This window comes from Gopherus flavomarginatus, chromosome 2 (assembly GCF_025201925.1).
Source record: "Gopherus flavomarginatus isolate rGopFla2 chromosome 2, rGopFla2.mat.asm, whole genome shotgun sequence".
Lineage (NCBI taxonomy): Eukaryota > Metazoa > Chordata > Testudines > Testudinidae > Gopherus > Gopherus flavomarginatus.
In genome coordinates this window covers 211,982,965-211,998,721 of record NC_066618.1, presented here as the reverse complement: position 1 = coordinate 211,998,721, position 15,757 = coordinate 211,982,965, and the positions used below count along the sequence as shown (strand labels likewise).

General features: G+C 43.2%; 1 protein-coding gene across 1 annotated transcript in view; it reads right to left on the bottom strand.

Moving 5' to 3' along the window:
• Positions 1 to 14,450, bottom strand: part of EPB41L3 (erythrocyte membrane protein band 4.1 like 3) — a 146,067-nt gene extending 131,617 nt beyond the window's left edge. Inside the window, exon 1 of the mRNA XM_050942121.1 lies at positions 12,637 to 14,450. The gene's annotated coding sequence lies outside the window, so the exon portion shown is untranslated. The remainder of the gene's footprint in view (positions 1 to 12,636) is intronic.
• Positions 14,451 to 15,757: the final 1,307 nt, after the last annotated feature.

Here is a 15,757-nt window from a genome sequence, read left to right as displayed (position 1 = left end):
GGGCCACTGCCCTTCTCAAAGGGAGGGCCCCTTAAGTTGTTTAACAAGAGCCATTGCCCTTCTCAAAGGGATGGCCACTTGTGCTGCATGCTAAGTGGGACCACTGCCCTTTTCAAAGGGTTAGTCCTGTTATCACCTCGTTGAACCTGGGCTTGGTGTAGGGTAGGCAATGTCCAGAGCTGCAAGGCCTATTGTGGTTTTAAGATCCTGGGCATGAGTCACAGTCTCATGTGCTCTTGAGTCACCTATTGCACAGGACTATGTCCAGGCATGTCTCTGGGCTTACCTTCAGTTTTTCCCCTGTGCCCCCTCCCCTGTGACAGAGGGAGCCTATCAGGATTACTGGTGGGAAACTGCCCAAGTTTGCCTTTAAAACCAGACATTTTTGAAACACACCTCAGAAAGGTTCCTGCATTGCTGCCTGGTCTGATCAGCCAGGGGTTCTGGGGGGTCCTTTCTCCGCTCTCGTTTTATTTTTGAGCGTACCCCCGTTTTTGAAAACCCCCCCCCACAAAGAACGAATTGCTACCTGAGAGATCTCCTGATTATTGAGACTGTACCGAACCCTCCTTGCCTCTTCTGATGTTGCTGCTGCTTCTGCCTTTGCTGCTGCCTTGGGGACTGGTAAGAATCCCTCTGTAAAACTTTCTATACTTTTATTTTATTATTTTAGCTGCTGGCTCTGTTTCCCCAGCACACAGACTCAAGCTAAACCTTGGTCTGTGTCTTAAAACCTCAAACTACAGGGCTCTTTGCCACTCTAAGCTCTGCTCCTGTGGGCTTTGCCTTGGGGCTCTCTGCTTTCAGCTGTATCCACCGCTGTAGCCACCATCCCTTGGCTTCCTTGGGAGCTGGGTCCTGGATACATACCACTCTGCCCTCTGTAACCTCCCCATAGCATAAGGTGCACCATAGGTCTTGTTTTTTTTTAATTTAATAAGTCATAGTTTGTTAAGATTGTAGAGCTTGTAAGTTTCTGTGATATTTGTTGTGTTGCCTAATTGTTGGTTAAGATAAGTTTAGAAAATCATTGCCTGGTTGTATTCTGTAGCTGCTTGTCATTTTATATAAGTTTGATTAAGTTAGGGGATAGATAAGGTTTTTACTATTCGAATTTGTCTTCCCACTGCCCCAATTCCCCCCCTCCCTCGAGCTCCCCAGTCACTCATTGCAGTCTCTCTGCTGTTTAAACTTGCAGCCTGTCTGCTCTCTGTGTCTCCCTGAGTTTAAATCTCCCTCTGTAGCGCCTCTATCTTTGGTTTCTGCTCCACCACGTGCTCCTCTTCCCCCATCCCCTAACCTCATTCCTCTACCACTGCCTTTCTCTCTCTCTCTCTCTCTTTTAATCCCTTCCCCCACGTGTTCACCCCGCTCCTACTGCTGCCAAACCTCAATTGTATTACTGAAGTCTAGCATAAAACCCCATTGGTTACCCTTTTTCTCTCTCACACACCTCACATTTTATATTTACAGCACTGTGACACATTTTTACCTAGAGTTGTTGGTTATTTAACACATTTTACCCATAAGTGTTAGTTGGTTACCAACTGTATTGTACCCCACTGTATTGTACCCCACTATTGAAACCCCCTATACTATACTAAAAGAACTCCCTCCCCAATTGCCTACCTTAACAAACCCCATACCCCTCACTATTAAATTTTCCCTGTTTTTGCATTTTCTTAATAAAGTTTATTTTGCACCCCACCTGTGTGGTAATTGCTCCCCAAGATCCCATATACCTGCAGGCAGGGACATAGACATAGCCTCTTGGCTGAGCCTGCAGACCAGACCACTGAGAGCACTCTGTGTGGGGAGGAAAAAAACAAACCACAGGATCTTAGAAGAGGAGGAAACCTGTTATTTCAAGGAAGGATCCACAGTTTTGTGTCTTCTTGTCCCTTCTCCACTGGCTGCTCAGTGATCCAGCCTGTGGAAAAAAGCTCCTTCTCTGAGCTGCATGCAGTATACAAAAAGCAGGCAAGAGGGGAAAGCACCAACAACCTAGGAAAGAGGAGTCCCACTATCCCCATTAAGAAAATAAGTGAGAAAATTTTTATCCAGGTATGAGGTTATGCCTGTGAATGTCAGGAGGATGGTTTAGTTTTGTACGAATTAGGGTCAGTAGCTATGGGTCAAAATCAGGCTGGCTTTAGATGCAACTTTGGAGAGTGCAGTGTCTCCCCATATTATCAATATTTAATGATGTGGTTTATTCAATTATGCAGATATATAAGTAGACATGCATTTAATATATGCAGAGGGTGCCTAACTGAATATATTTACATCTCTGCATGAAGTGGGTAGGGGCTGTCTCTTTTTCCTTTCTCAGGGCATCAGGGTTCTCTCAGTGAAGGTCTTTTCTTTCCCAGCACACCACCTCAAAGGATCTGCAAGCAGCATCAGGCCTCACAGCTCTTAATAAACTAAAACAGCCAAACCACCCTGCAGCAGCTGAGTCTTTTTTGAAGGCAACAGGACTGCAGGACTGTGACTTAACATAGAATTCAAACCAGTATGAATAGTAGTGCTAAAATGAACTGGAAATCCCTGCCTGTAATTGCAGTCTGTGGCAATGGGGAGAATTATTCACACTAATGCTACAACTAAGTGATCAAAAACAACAGTGTGCTGGCACATTATTAAAGGACCCTTTTAATTGCCATGTTTCAAATTCCATTAGTAGCCCTCTAGCAGAAGGCCTGCAAAAGTCTTTAATAAATCATAGAAATCAGAGATGGAAATTAGGTCAACTTTTCTATCCATCTCCACCACCCCCACCCCAAGTTTGTTTCCTATATTGTACTGCTGAGTGCTCTGTCTAGTCAACTTTTAAATGATTCAACTGATGGGCTTTCTACTAGCTCCCTAAGGAGACTGTTTACATAGTTCAATATGTCTCACTGTTAGCACATTTTCCCCTAATAGTCCAGCCTAGTTTTTCCTTTCCTCAATTTCATTATGTTATCCCTATTTATACCCCTGGATCATCCTAAATCTGTTCTTAATACTACTGTTCAACTAGTCAACTACTGTTCAACTAAAATTGTCGCTCAAAAACATTATTTTGCCACTCCTGTAATCTGCTAAAATTTGCTACTATTTTTAGGAGAAAAAGGGTTGGTAAAGGAATGAAAAGCTACTAACTAGAGCTTTACTACAACAGAGCTCCAATACATGGAAACAACATTACTGTTCTCTTCTATATATACAGAGCTCTTCATTTTTTGTTTTTATTTTATTTAATTTTTCCCAGGAATTCATCAGTGTTTATTACAACAAAAAGATGAAAATCAGTGGAAAAAATATTAATTTTTCTGGGTAAATATCAGGGTTTATTTTGGTGGACAGAAGGACGGGGGAAAAATATTCAGTAGATTAATGCTTTGATTAATGGAATTCAATGTGGTTTGCTACAGAAGTAAAACAGAACTCAATACACAATGCCACCTCTGAGTTAAAAAAAAACACTCTCTCTCTAATACCCAAATAAAACTTTTAATTTGAATAAACAGTTTACTGTTGTAGACAGAACTATAGGCCTATAAATATTTACATTTAATAATTGGAACACACCATTTGCAGTGCACACACTCAACTTCATCCTTTTCTCCTGTTTCTTTTTAAACTTCTGAATATTTCTTTGTGTTCTGAAACGTATTCTGATACAGATTTTCTTCTCATTTTAGTGTGTCAGATCTTTAAACAGTTATCTGCTAACAGCCTGAAATATGTACGTGGTAGGTGTGAGATTCAGCAGTACATTCAGATGCGTATGCACTTGAGAGCTTGCATGCCTGCCTGTTTGTTTATTGTGTGTGTCTTCTAGACTAATACATAGCCTTCAACAGGCAGGTTTGCACATACACACAGACTGATGTAGTCTCGTAATGCATCTCTCTCATGCAATGTATTGTATTTTCCTAATAAAACATGTTATTTTTTACATATTTGAATGATACAAAAATAGGGTAAAAATTGGAAAAAAAACAAGAATAATGCTTTTTGTAAAACCCGGAATTTTATAGTAAAAATCAGTTTAAACTGAAAATGAAGGGGCTTATATATGTATATAATTAACAGACATTTTCTGGATTCTATAGTAATCCATAAAGAGACATGGAGAATGCATGTTGCAGTGTAAGAGATTAATAATGTTATCGCATATTTGAATACTACATCTTGGGCCTGATGCTCCATTTCTTTTCCTATATTTTACACTAGTATAAATCCACAGAAATCAATGGCTACACCAGCACAACACTGGAGTAACATATTGGTTAATCAAGCCCTGGTACCGAAGATTACTGGCTGAGAGTCAGCTTGGTCTAGTGGTTAGAGCACAGAACTAGGAATCAGGAGTTATGGGTTCTATTCCCAGCTGAGTTGGACTGGTGGAGCTCAGGCTAAAGGATTGTTCAATTGCAGTGTAAATGTCCAAGGTTGGACCTGAGCCCAGGCTCTAGGACCCTGCAAGTTGAGCGGGTCCCAGAGGCTGGGCTGCAGCCCAAACATCTACACAACAATTACACAGTCCCACATGCCCGAGACAGCTGGCATAGGCCAGCCAAGGGTGTCTAATGGCAGTGTAGACACACTTTGTCTGTCTTACCTGTTTAGATCAAAAGGTCTTTGCACCAGGGTCTACAGGTCTAATTAGGCCCAACCCAAGTCCACTCAGTCCGAAAGGATCAAATTATTTCCCAACCCTTTCCGGGAATCTGAGTCAATGCTGCTGACTCTTGCCTGTGAGTTCGGCTCCTCCTCCCCATGGGGTCAGCTCTCCTCCCCCTAGCCAGTGGGGCCAGCACAGCAGCAGTAATGTTCCGCAGAGTGAGGGGTGCTGTGACTTTTCCACCCCACATGCTCCACTTCACACAAAGTGCAGCAAGGTGGTGTTGGCCAGCAGGGGCATGCAGCCTCTGCACACTGACCTCGGGGGCAGGAGAAGGACAGCTGACCCGACCTGAGACCAAGATGGACCGGTTGTTTTCCTGCCCCACCTATCCCAGACCTGACACTTGGAGTCAGGTTCCACTGGATTCAGGTCAGGTTGAAGGGCTCTACCAGGGACTGCCTCTTACTATGCATACAGTGCCTAGGACACAAGGACTTCCAGTCAAACAGTGAGACAAACAATGAGATATAATAAAATACTATCACTATTCAGATACATCAGCTTTTTATATCTGAACTTCCAGTTACGCCTTTTCTTATTTAAGATCGCATACACTGCATCATGGGGGTGTATGGGGTGAGTTTAACAGATAGTATCTCTGCATAGGAGACAGTCACAACCATAAGGGGTGGTTTGCTTGCAACTGGTGCTGGCAATTCACTCAACTCTCACCACATCTAGTGAGAGCAGCTGGTGGGGGTGACCACTTAGCGAAAGGCACGCCTGGCCCTCCAAGTGCATGCCAAGGAGTCATGGTCGAACACTTGGCAAATATTAGACCACAGAAACAGAATGAAGATAGAAACCCTCCATTATAAACAGCTATTCGCTAACATGTACATTTATTTCAAATTGACGCCAGACTCTTGGTCAGGAAAAGTACAGAAAATAATCATACGGGAAGGGAAGGGAGAGGTTCTCCCTTTTGAGTGAGAGCAGAAGTATTAGTCAATTTTTCTAAATCAGTTGCTATTAACAAACAAAATCATATCAGCACGAAGGAAAAAGGAAGAAAGCAAAGATACAATTAGGTATACAAGGCAATTTTTAAAGTGATCTATTGCTATCAACTTCTGAAAAGCTGAACTGTAATAACTCATCTGAAATGCTAATCTCTCTGCTTATTTTACCTAATGAGTAGAATTTACCGTCTCCAGAAGCTCTCAGTATAACTAACGTTCACAGGGTCAAATTCTGATGCCTTTACTTTACTGAATAGTGCCTAGCTCTATAAATAGCCGTATTCATTTCTATGGGACTATTTTCAGAGTTAGGTACTACTCAGCACAAGTGAGGGGGGGAATCCGACCCTGAGTCAGTCTAACACATACTTTTCGTGGGTCTGCAAGAACCTTCTCTTCAGTGTGTTTGTTACAGTCTTTTTAACTAACATTTTTGATTGCAACCACTACACCCGAGGAAACATTAAGGTGTCATTTACAGTTGCCCTGGTATCATGAGCACCAGACATCACCACCCCCACCAGGGACCAATGACATAAATAATCCCCAATATTGTCACAACTGCATTTTGTGGCTGATTTACTCCAGGGTTCTGTACCACGTGCTGCCACTGGGAAACTCTTGCAGGGGCTAGACATTTTCCAGCCTACTGAGGCTGCAATACATGTGGTTTACACAGGGACGACTTGGCCTGAAGCATGTAGGCTGCACTCAGCAGTGCGAGGAGAAAATGAGCAAGGAATAGGGATTACCTCAGATTGCACACTCATCCTCCCGCTACCTCTGCTCCGGCTTTTCCAGACCCAGTACAAAATATAGGATTTCTGAGGGGGGTAGCAAGATGATTAACCTTGGGTGTGAGGCAGGAGTAGGGGTTGCTCTGAGGACTGTCCGATGGGAAAGGGTTAAGAGCTATGGGTGTGGTTCAGAGCTGTGGAGACGTTAAGTAAGGAGGGTGAGGAGTGTTCCTGAGCCCATAGGGGTTGAGCTGGAGAGGTTCTGACTCAGGAAGGGATGGATTTAGTTGGCATGGTTGATTCCGCAAGGAAGAAGTCACTGGTGAATTAAGTTGTAGGTCAGTTGGTGGTGTGGGGGGAGGAGGAGGAGGGAGTTCGCAGGATAAGAGCTAGATTTGAAGGGAAGAGACTGGGAATAGGAGACAACAGTGAAGACTGACAATGATAAATATACTACTATAATCTATCCTGCTCTTAACTGTGAAGTGCTCCAGTTTGAAATGGAGAATGGGTAGGAGAGAAGAGAAAAGACAGTACCCCTTTTCCTTTTCTCCCTCATCCCCAAACACCCCGCCCTTTCCCTGTACCCCACCCACCCACCTCCTGACCGGAGCATGTCAGTTTTTCCACTTGAAAAATACAATCTCCTTGCAGAGAGATTGTTCCCCATATTCCCACCAGCTATTCTGGGCACCAGTTGCCACTGACCACCTCTTTTAGGAAAAAATGCTGTATTAAGAGCCAAATCTACTTCATAATGTACATATATTGTACTAGGGAAGCCTGTCTAGCTTTTAAGTCAGGCTTAACCAGGAACTTCAACTTCATTCTACTCCATTCCAGAGTTTTGTAGACCTCCTCTAATGCCACTTATGGATGCTATTATATTTATCAGTGTTACAGTGCCTGCACACAGACACAAATTACACGTGTGTAAGTACTTGTATATGCTCATAACAGTACACATTCATTTCAATTGTTCTTTTCCCCTAAAATCTTGTGTACGGATCACATATGCTTTTAATTTTCTTCTAGCCCTTTCCCCCCCACACACACTAAGTCCCCTTGGGTTCCACATTCTTTTTTAACCCTATAAATGAAAACCTTTTCACAGTGGGATCAGATATCTGGTGGACAATTTTCCCCTCCCTCCCCCCACTTCCTCCCTCCTCTCTCTCCCCCTCCCCCCCATATACTCTCTTTACTACTACTATGGTTTCTCATCTTGCAAAGGGATTCAAATTTGATGGATTAAGAACTCAATGAAAAATGACTGTTCATTTTGAAAGCACTCTGCTTTACAAAAAGACAATCTGTACAAGAGAGGGTGGTGGAAGACCACGAGGGTTTTAAGTGAAAACAAGTATTTCGTATAAGTACCCTACAGATAGGAAACACTCACCAGGCCTCATTTTATTTATGTAGCACCTTTCATACATTGCAACTCACTGACTGCACCCAAGCAAGTCACAAGTAATTCAGAAGGCTAAGGTATAGAATTAAATATAATGATTTTGTTCTGGTGGTACCATAGAATAATAAACAATGACTAGGTAAAATGTGAACATTAAATTTTAAATTTAGGTTAAAAGACAAAAAGTCAATTATTTGAGTTTATTTATTCAGTTATTTGTAAGGGGAAAAACACTGAATCTGCATGCAGACATTCCACATTATCTTCATATTAACTCAGTTGTCTCAAATACTGTGACCCCATTTCTGGGTTTTTTTCCAGGCACTGGGTTCTGCACATTCCTCCTGAAGTTCCTCTGCACTAATGCCCATAGTGACAACCATTAGTAATGGCAGGGGCAGGAGCAATAAGCTTGCAGAACTTCTCTTACTGATGGCAGAGTGATAGGTTAGCTATTATTTCTTCTCTGCTACCCAAGCTGTTCCTGCTCCCAGATGTCAAGAGCTTTGGAAGGTCAGCCTCTTTCCTATTACACATCTAGGAGTCTCTCACTAGAAAATTGAAGTACTAGGTCCACTACCAAGGTAAGAAATGGAAGCCCTGCTTGAGGAAATGTTCATGTCCTTTTATGACCCACATATGGACCTTCTGATCATATGGAAAAATCGATACGATTCCTCTTAGTTACAAGCTTGTGGAATCAGAACTATAGCCAAACCTCTTGTTTTCAACAAGTGAACATAAGAATATATATTAAATACCTAATTTCAGAAATTAATCAGTCAATATTTCCCTCATCACCACAAATTGGAAAAAAAAACAAAAAACAAAAAAAAGAGGTTAGAAGTTAATTTATTTTCAATGTTAGACAGTTTTCAGGATTTTTTTTTTAACCTGCTCATATCTATGAAGTCTTCAAAAAAGTTTGCTACTGCAGTAAATGTCTGAGTTATTAACTACCACTTTCTAAATCTATTTTCATTTAGCATTCTTATTGTATTAGTCGCCATAATTGTAGACTTTTTTGTGTTTTCTACAGCTTGCGTACCTAGTAAAAACAATCCACCTAGAGAATTAACATACTCTGTTCAGGAACCCATCACTCAATTCTCAGTGCAACTGGGAAGTAATCACATTTACACGCATATTTATCAGCAATTGATTAAATTAAAGGAAGGTCAAAGCTCTAACAGAACACACTGAAAATTCAAACACTTTTTCTGTAACGGAATATCTTGCCAGTATAAAATGTGATAAATAGGATCCTGAAACAAAATATACCACAACATTATCATCTACATTTAAAGAACCACATCCTTCAAAATAAATGTACTTAAATGAATAGCCACATTGATTTCAATGGACCTACTCAAGGTTAGTCACGTGTACTTGCAGACTTAGACCTATATTCTGTAGTTCAAAGGAAAAAAACTTCATGGTTGTAAAAGTAAGGACTTATGAGTATGCTGTCAATGTAGTAACTGATACCGCTGATATGCTGTATCTTAGGAACCAAATGTTCTTGTGTAACATACTTTAAAAATTCTTTGACTGTTCCTCCCGGTCATATACCACCATTTACTGGTACATGAGAATTACATGAATCAAGTTTAAATATTACCCACTGAATGAACACTCCATTTCAAGTTCTATTTTACTGTTAGTTAAATCAAAATAAATATTTAAAATACATGGAAGACATTTTACATAAATGTTCACAAGGAAAACATCATTTCCATACACCAAAACATATAATATACCTAATAAATAAATATATGTTAAATGAATATATTTTCATATACCAAACTGATTGTGAATAGTCATTATTTATAAAACAATGAAGCTCTCGAACAAACAACAAAGTCCTCACACAAATACCTGTTAGAGGAAATTTTTTGTTCAGCAAAGGTACGTATTTTGCAGGTTTCCACTATAGATGAAAACCCACATCTCGTTTTATTTGTAAATATACACAAACTCTAGATTCACCTCTACTTGCCCCTCTTTTGAAAAAAAAAAAAAACAAAACAGCTGTGCTGCAGTTCCTAAGACAAGGCTGCATCAGTCTCTCTCATTTGGTAGACACAAAGTTAAAACAAAGATGGTTCAGACAGTCTGATTTTCAGTGCCCCACCCTCATTTCTTTGAGCCAGAGTGATGTCATAACACAAGGCAGCGCAATGACTTCATTGCTACAGTTCTCCTTGCTTCTAGGCACGCACTCCCTCTCTTCTTTACGACAAAGACAAAGCCTTTAGACCACAGCCGTAAATAAAAGGCAGACTCATGTCAGACGAGCTCTTATAATGTACCTGTCCAGTTTCCAATAATATTGGCTAACCCTTTAGAAGAAAAACATCACTTGCATCATTAAACAACACTTTAATAAGGGGATGCCACTGTAGGATGAATTAGGTGAAGGGAGATTCAGTGTTGGTTGTATTAGTATATTAAACAAAGTATGATATATTAAAAATATTTCACAATGTCTTTAAGCTAATGTTCTCTGGTACTAATCATTCACCACTGCAGTGAACAGGACTGTAGCAGAACAGAATCACAAGGAGCCTTCCTGTTCTAATGGAATCATACAGAATAAACTTGCAGTCGCTCTCCACTCTAATGTGGTGATCCCTCTCTTTCCATCCCCTATATTATTCCTTATGTGCAAATTTCATCATCATATTAGAGTGGAGATTTCCCAACCAAAGAGACTGGTTCAACATCATGAAGGAAAAAAAATACTGATGCAACAAATTGTCACACAATGATTTTAATCAATCAATCGACACAGGAAGATTAGCTTTGCTTTTTATACTGTACTTAAAGTTATCTTCCATATTTATTTTAAACAAGCCACAGTGCACTACATTAACTTAACCAAAGTCTAACAGTAAATTAAGAGTGAAAAAACCTACTTTATTTCTGGATTAATTTAACTGTAAATGGTTCACTGCATAGGAGATATGACTACTGTGGAAAGTCACCTTTGACCTGTGATTCTTCAGTTCTTCTCCTTAAAAAACTTATAAGTCAAGTGAAATAAGTACTTTTGCTTGTTCCTACCTCAAAGTGATGCACAAAGTTCAGTTTAGCAAGTGTGTTACATCTTTGCCTCAAGTATAAATAAGGTTTAGGCCCATATTCAGAAGTAGTATTCAGAGTAATGCTAGTCTTTCAGTACATTCTATTACTTCAATAAAATGACAATACTGCGAGGAAAATAAAAAAGAAACTACAAAAGTTTGATTTTACTGACTTTAAATTATTATGGAAGTGTAAATTTTCAAGTTAATTGTATATCTGACAAAGTTAAAACAATTAAAAATGCCCCTCCCAGCTGTCCCTTCTTTCTCCACATACTCAGTTCTCAGCTTAATACAGAATCTATTATCAGGAGACTAACAGAGCCACTCCCTCTTCTATTTTTTAAATCCCACAAAATACCCTCAAGTTTCCTGATAAAGCAGATAAAACCAAAAGAATATGAATAATTCTGTAACTACACGTGTAACTACATACTGTAACTGTATAACGGCACTGTAAACTTTCTAGCCCACCTGGTTTATCTTTGCTGTCTAAGCTGCAGTGAAGTTCATGCACACATCTATCTCTGCACCATCTTTGAAGTACACACTTCAACCCAAGGCTAAGAGGATTCACATCTGAAAACACAAGTGCTGAAATTATACGATTGCAAAACTTGTCTGACCCTTGATTTCTCTCTCTCCCTCCCACACATCTGATTAATACCATCTGTTTCCCCTGAGCTTTCCCTTTCGGTTGCAAGAACCTCTCTTCTCCAACTTAAGACGCCAGCCCAGGGTGCAGCCGAGAGAAACCGGAGGGAACCCTGGCACTGGAAACGTTAAAAACAGGAGCGGAGACAGCGCTGCCACTGCAGAGGTCCAGAGCTCCAATTTACTATGTAACCACACCCACCGCATTGCAGAAGCCACGGGCTGGAGGGGGGTACGCAGATAACAACAAGCAGTAACTCCGCCGCCACAAGCAGACGCAGAAGAGCCTAACCGATTTCAAGAGGACAAAAAGCTGGACCGCTAACTCCCAACCTTCCTCACTCGCAAAAGTATCGCCGCCCCCACATCAGGCTTCACACGATGCACGCAACAACCCCCCTTGACAGCCCGCCAGGTAAACAATGCAGTTGGCGCACCGCTGTGCTCCGCAAGGGGGTGAATGGGGACAACTCTACTGGGGGCTGCCCAGCTTGGGGGCTTTACGGAGGTGCCAATACAAGAGAGCCCAATCCACGCACCCCACTGGCGCTGCTGTCCTATATAAAAGAGAAGTTTTCTCTAGGAACAAAAAAATCGATGCCTTGTGTAAACACCCCTCATCCGCCCCCCCCCCCCGACACGCGGTGCCCAGCCAGGCTTTTCCCAGCGTGTCAGCGGGAAGATCCCGGCACCCAAACAGACACCTCCCCTCCTGCTGACACAACCGCATCAAAGCAACGGGACCAGCCGAGCCAGGCCCCGGAACAGCGGCTGGCTGGCGAGCTGCATCGCAGCAGCTGGAGGGCAAGCGGGTCAATGGCTTTTTTTAATCCGAGCGGCTCTCCAGGGGTGCAGAGGGAAGGGGCAAGTGACACCCAGGGGTCGGCAGGCAGATCTCGCCCCAGTGTCGCCCCCCCCCCCCCCGCCACCAGCCGTTGATCACTTTAAAATGGCTCCTCGAAAGGAGATTTAAAAACAAAATAAGAGTAAAAACGCCCCTGGCAGCGGAGACCCTGAGCAGATCCCCCGCCCGCCCCCAGAAGAGAAAACTGCAACCACACTAGCAGCCAGGGGGGAAGCGAAGCGAGGTGCCGGGATAAGGTACCTTGGCAAACCGGCGCAGCAGCAGCAGCGAGCTGGAGCCCGGGTCTCCGCTGGGTCTAGGTCTGGTTCCAACACGTCAGAGGGACGTGCAGCAGCAGCAGAGCCGCGGCCACGCGTCAGCAGCAGCAGCCCAGCCCAGGAGGAGCCCTCCACAATATCCCAGCAAATCAGGAATGTGGAGACAGGCTCCTTCAAAAAGCCCCTCGCCGCGGAAAACGGGAAAAGCTGGATCCCGCCGGAATCCGCCGGCTTTGGCGCTCAGAAGCCACGCCCCGTCTACATGGAGAGAGGCGCTTCGAGGCTCCGACCCCAAGGGGAACCCCTCGCCCTAATGTATCCCAGTGTAAGACGCCCCTTTCCGTGCAAATACCACTGCTGGGAGATCAAGTGTAAGGGCTCCGATTTGCGCGCCCGCGCACAAACACAAGACCTAGAGCGTTAAGCATCATTGCACGCCGAGGCAGCGACCAACCTGCAGACTCAACACCTGGATCCTCCTCTCCCCCCCTTCCCCTCCCCCTCAAGCCCCCAACGTTCACTGTCTAAAAAGAGACTAGGAGGAGCTGCTCCTTACGCACCTTCAGAATCCACCCTGCTACACTGCAGCTCAACAGGATCACAACAAACTCAGACCCAGGCTCTGGAGCCTGCCAACTTTCGACCATAAACCAGAAATTGTAGCAATAGATTATATTGTACTTCTAGTATTCTACCCAAATCTCTAAATTAACATCTGGATCTGGATAGTTTTTGGGCTGCATTCCTCTAGCTTTACCATCTAACTTCAGTACATATGCAGATTTTCCTAGTACGCTAGAATAACCTGGATCACATTTTATCTGACAGGATCCAGATTTGGAATTTTGCAGCACTGCACTTAGAGGCACTGATTTCTGGATTTTTTTGTGGGAGTAGGAACAATTACATTTGTTCTGTGTTTAGACAGTGGAATGCACAGGTAGGGCCAAAAATAGCAGGATCCAAGAAGATCTAGGTGCCAGATCTGAGTACTGGCAGTGCTGCTGTGCTAGAATGTAGGGGATCTGTGTGGAGTGTGTACGGTTGGAGAGTGAGGGGGTTGTGCAGGAGTAGTAGTTAGGTTTATTCTCCATTTAGGCAGTGGAAGTTGAGGGGGCTGACGGGGCCCCAAAACTGGGGATCTTGCCCCAACCTGAATCATGGCAGGGGAAGAATTTTTTTTTTTTTTTAATTAATAGTGTCTCTGGGACTTGCAAGAGAAAAAGGGTTCTGACAGCATGCAATGGCCATCTAGGTTCTCTGATTAAACAGAATAGCAGACACTATCCAATGTAGAATAAGCAGAGAATTCCCTCCCCGCCCTATATGCAGAACTGCCATTCAGCTGATCTGGCATACAGTAACATGCATAATACAGAGAGATTCTTCAAAGGGAAAATGTGTGCCATCAACTCAAAGAAGACATGCAGTTTAAACAGCAAGAGTTATATATTGTTCTCAACCAGGAACTCAGAAAAATCATTGTGAAATGCAGGGGAAAGTATTTGACAGATAAAATATACACTAGAATTGATGAGATGTGATTTTTAAAATTGTGAGAAAAGGACAATCAGTTTGAATCAAATCTTTGGTCTCTAAAGTGAGGGTGGAGACTTGAGAAGTATCACACATTTAAAAGATGCATAAGATATACTAGGTTAACCTTTTGCAGCTGTTATTTCTGTTCTGCAGAAACATGGTAACTTTATTTTTAAGCACAGTAAAGCCACTACAACATCGGCACTTCAGAGTAACCAGTCCATTGATAACACTGCTGATAGATTTGCCTCAATCATGATTTACACCAACACTTCTGGATAAATAGCATCTTCTGTCTGAGGGCTTGTCCACACTTACTGCGGGATCTACAGCTATCAATGCATCAGCAGTTGATTTAGTGGGTCCAGTGAAGACCCGCTAGATCAACTGCAGATCCCTCTCCTGTAGACTCCTGTACTCCACCAGATTGAGAAGAGTAAGGGGAGTCGACGGGAGAGTATCTCCAGTCGACATCGCGTAATGTGGACCCCATCGCTACGTCGATTTTAGTTACATTATAAATTGCATAGCTTAGATCAAATTTCCCCTGTACGGTAGACGAGGCCTGAAGAACTCAGAGGGCTTTATGTACATTGATGTAGCCTTACAGCACTTGGGGGAGGATGATATTAATGACCGCATTTTAGAAATGAGAAATCTTAGCAACAGAGAGCTTAAGTGGCCATGGACTTTGGATGTGAAACTTGAGAGTCCTGGGCCTGAGTTTCAAAGCTTTTAAGCACTCACAGTTCCAGTGGAATACAAAGGATACTTCAAATGCTCAGTATCTCTGAAGATCGGGCCTAAGGAATCTCAAATCAAACCCAAAGCTAAACACCTCCTCACCCCAAAGGACTGTGCCACTTTTGTAAACATTGGTCTTTGTGATTTTCCCACGGCCCTCACAAAAAGGTCTCCACCAGAACTGGCTGGAAAGCAGAATTTCCTTTCATCCAAAAAATTCAAGTTTTTGCAAAATATTTCATCCTGAACGGGGCCAGCCAATCTGCCTCCCTGCCTGGTTTTCCTCAAAAGTTTTGATGGAATAGCCCTATTGCTGCAGAATGTTTCAATTCCATCAGCTCAGCATTTTCCAACAGAAAATTGTTCAGTTGAAAAGTTTTCGCTCGGCTCTAGTACTCCCTTCCCACCCAGTCGTAAATCATGACTAAGGTTGCAAGTTTGTCACTGAGGTCAGTGACCTCCATGACTTCTGCAGCAGCTGGTGCAGCTAGCCCAGGGACCGCCTCACCAGCTCAGGCAGCCCCTGAGCCAGCTGCACAGGCTGCTGCTGGGGCATTCTTGGGCCGCTATGCCCCCAGCAGCAGCAGGGGTTTGGGTGTAGGAGGAGGCTGGACGGCACTTACCTCAGGGGGCTCCCCGGAACAGCAACATGCCCCTCCAACATGGTCATGGTTCCTGGCCAATGGGAGCTGCGGAGCCGATGCAGAGGCAGTACGTGGAACTGTCTCTGCGAACCTCCGTCTAAGGGGGAGCAATGAGGAACCAGGTAGGGAGCCTGCCAGCTCCACCAGCCCCCTCCCTGACCACAGTGGCGCCCTTAG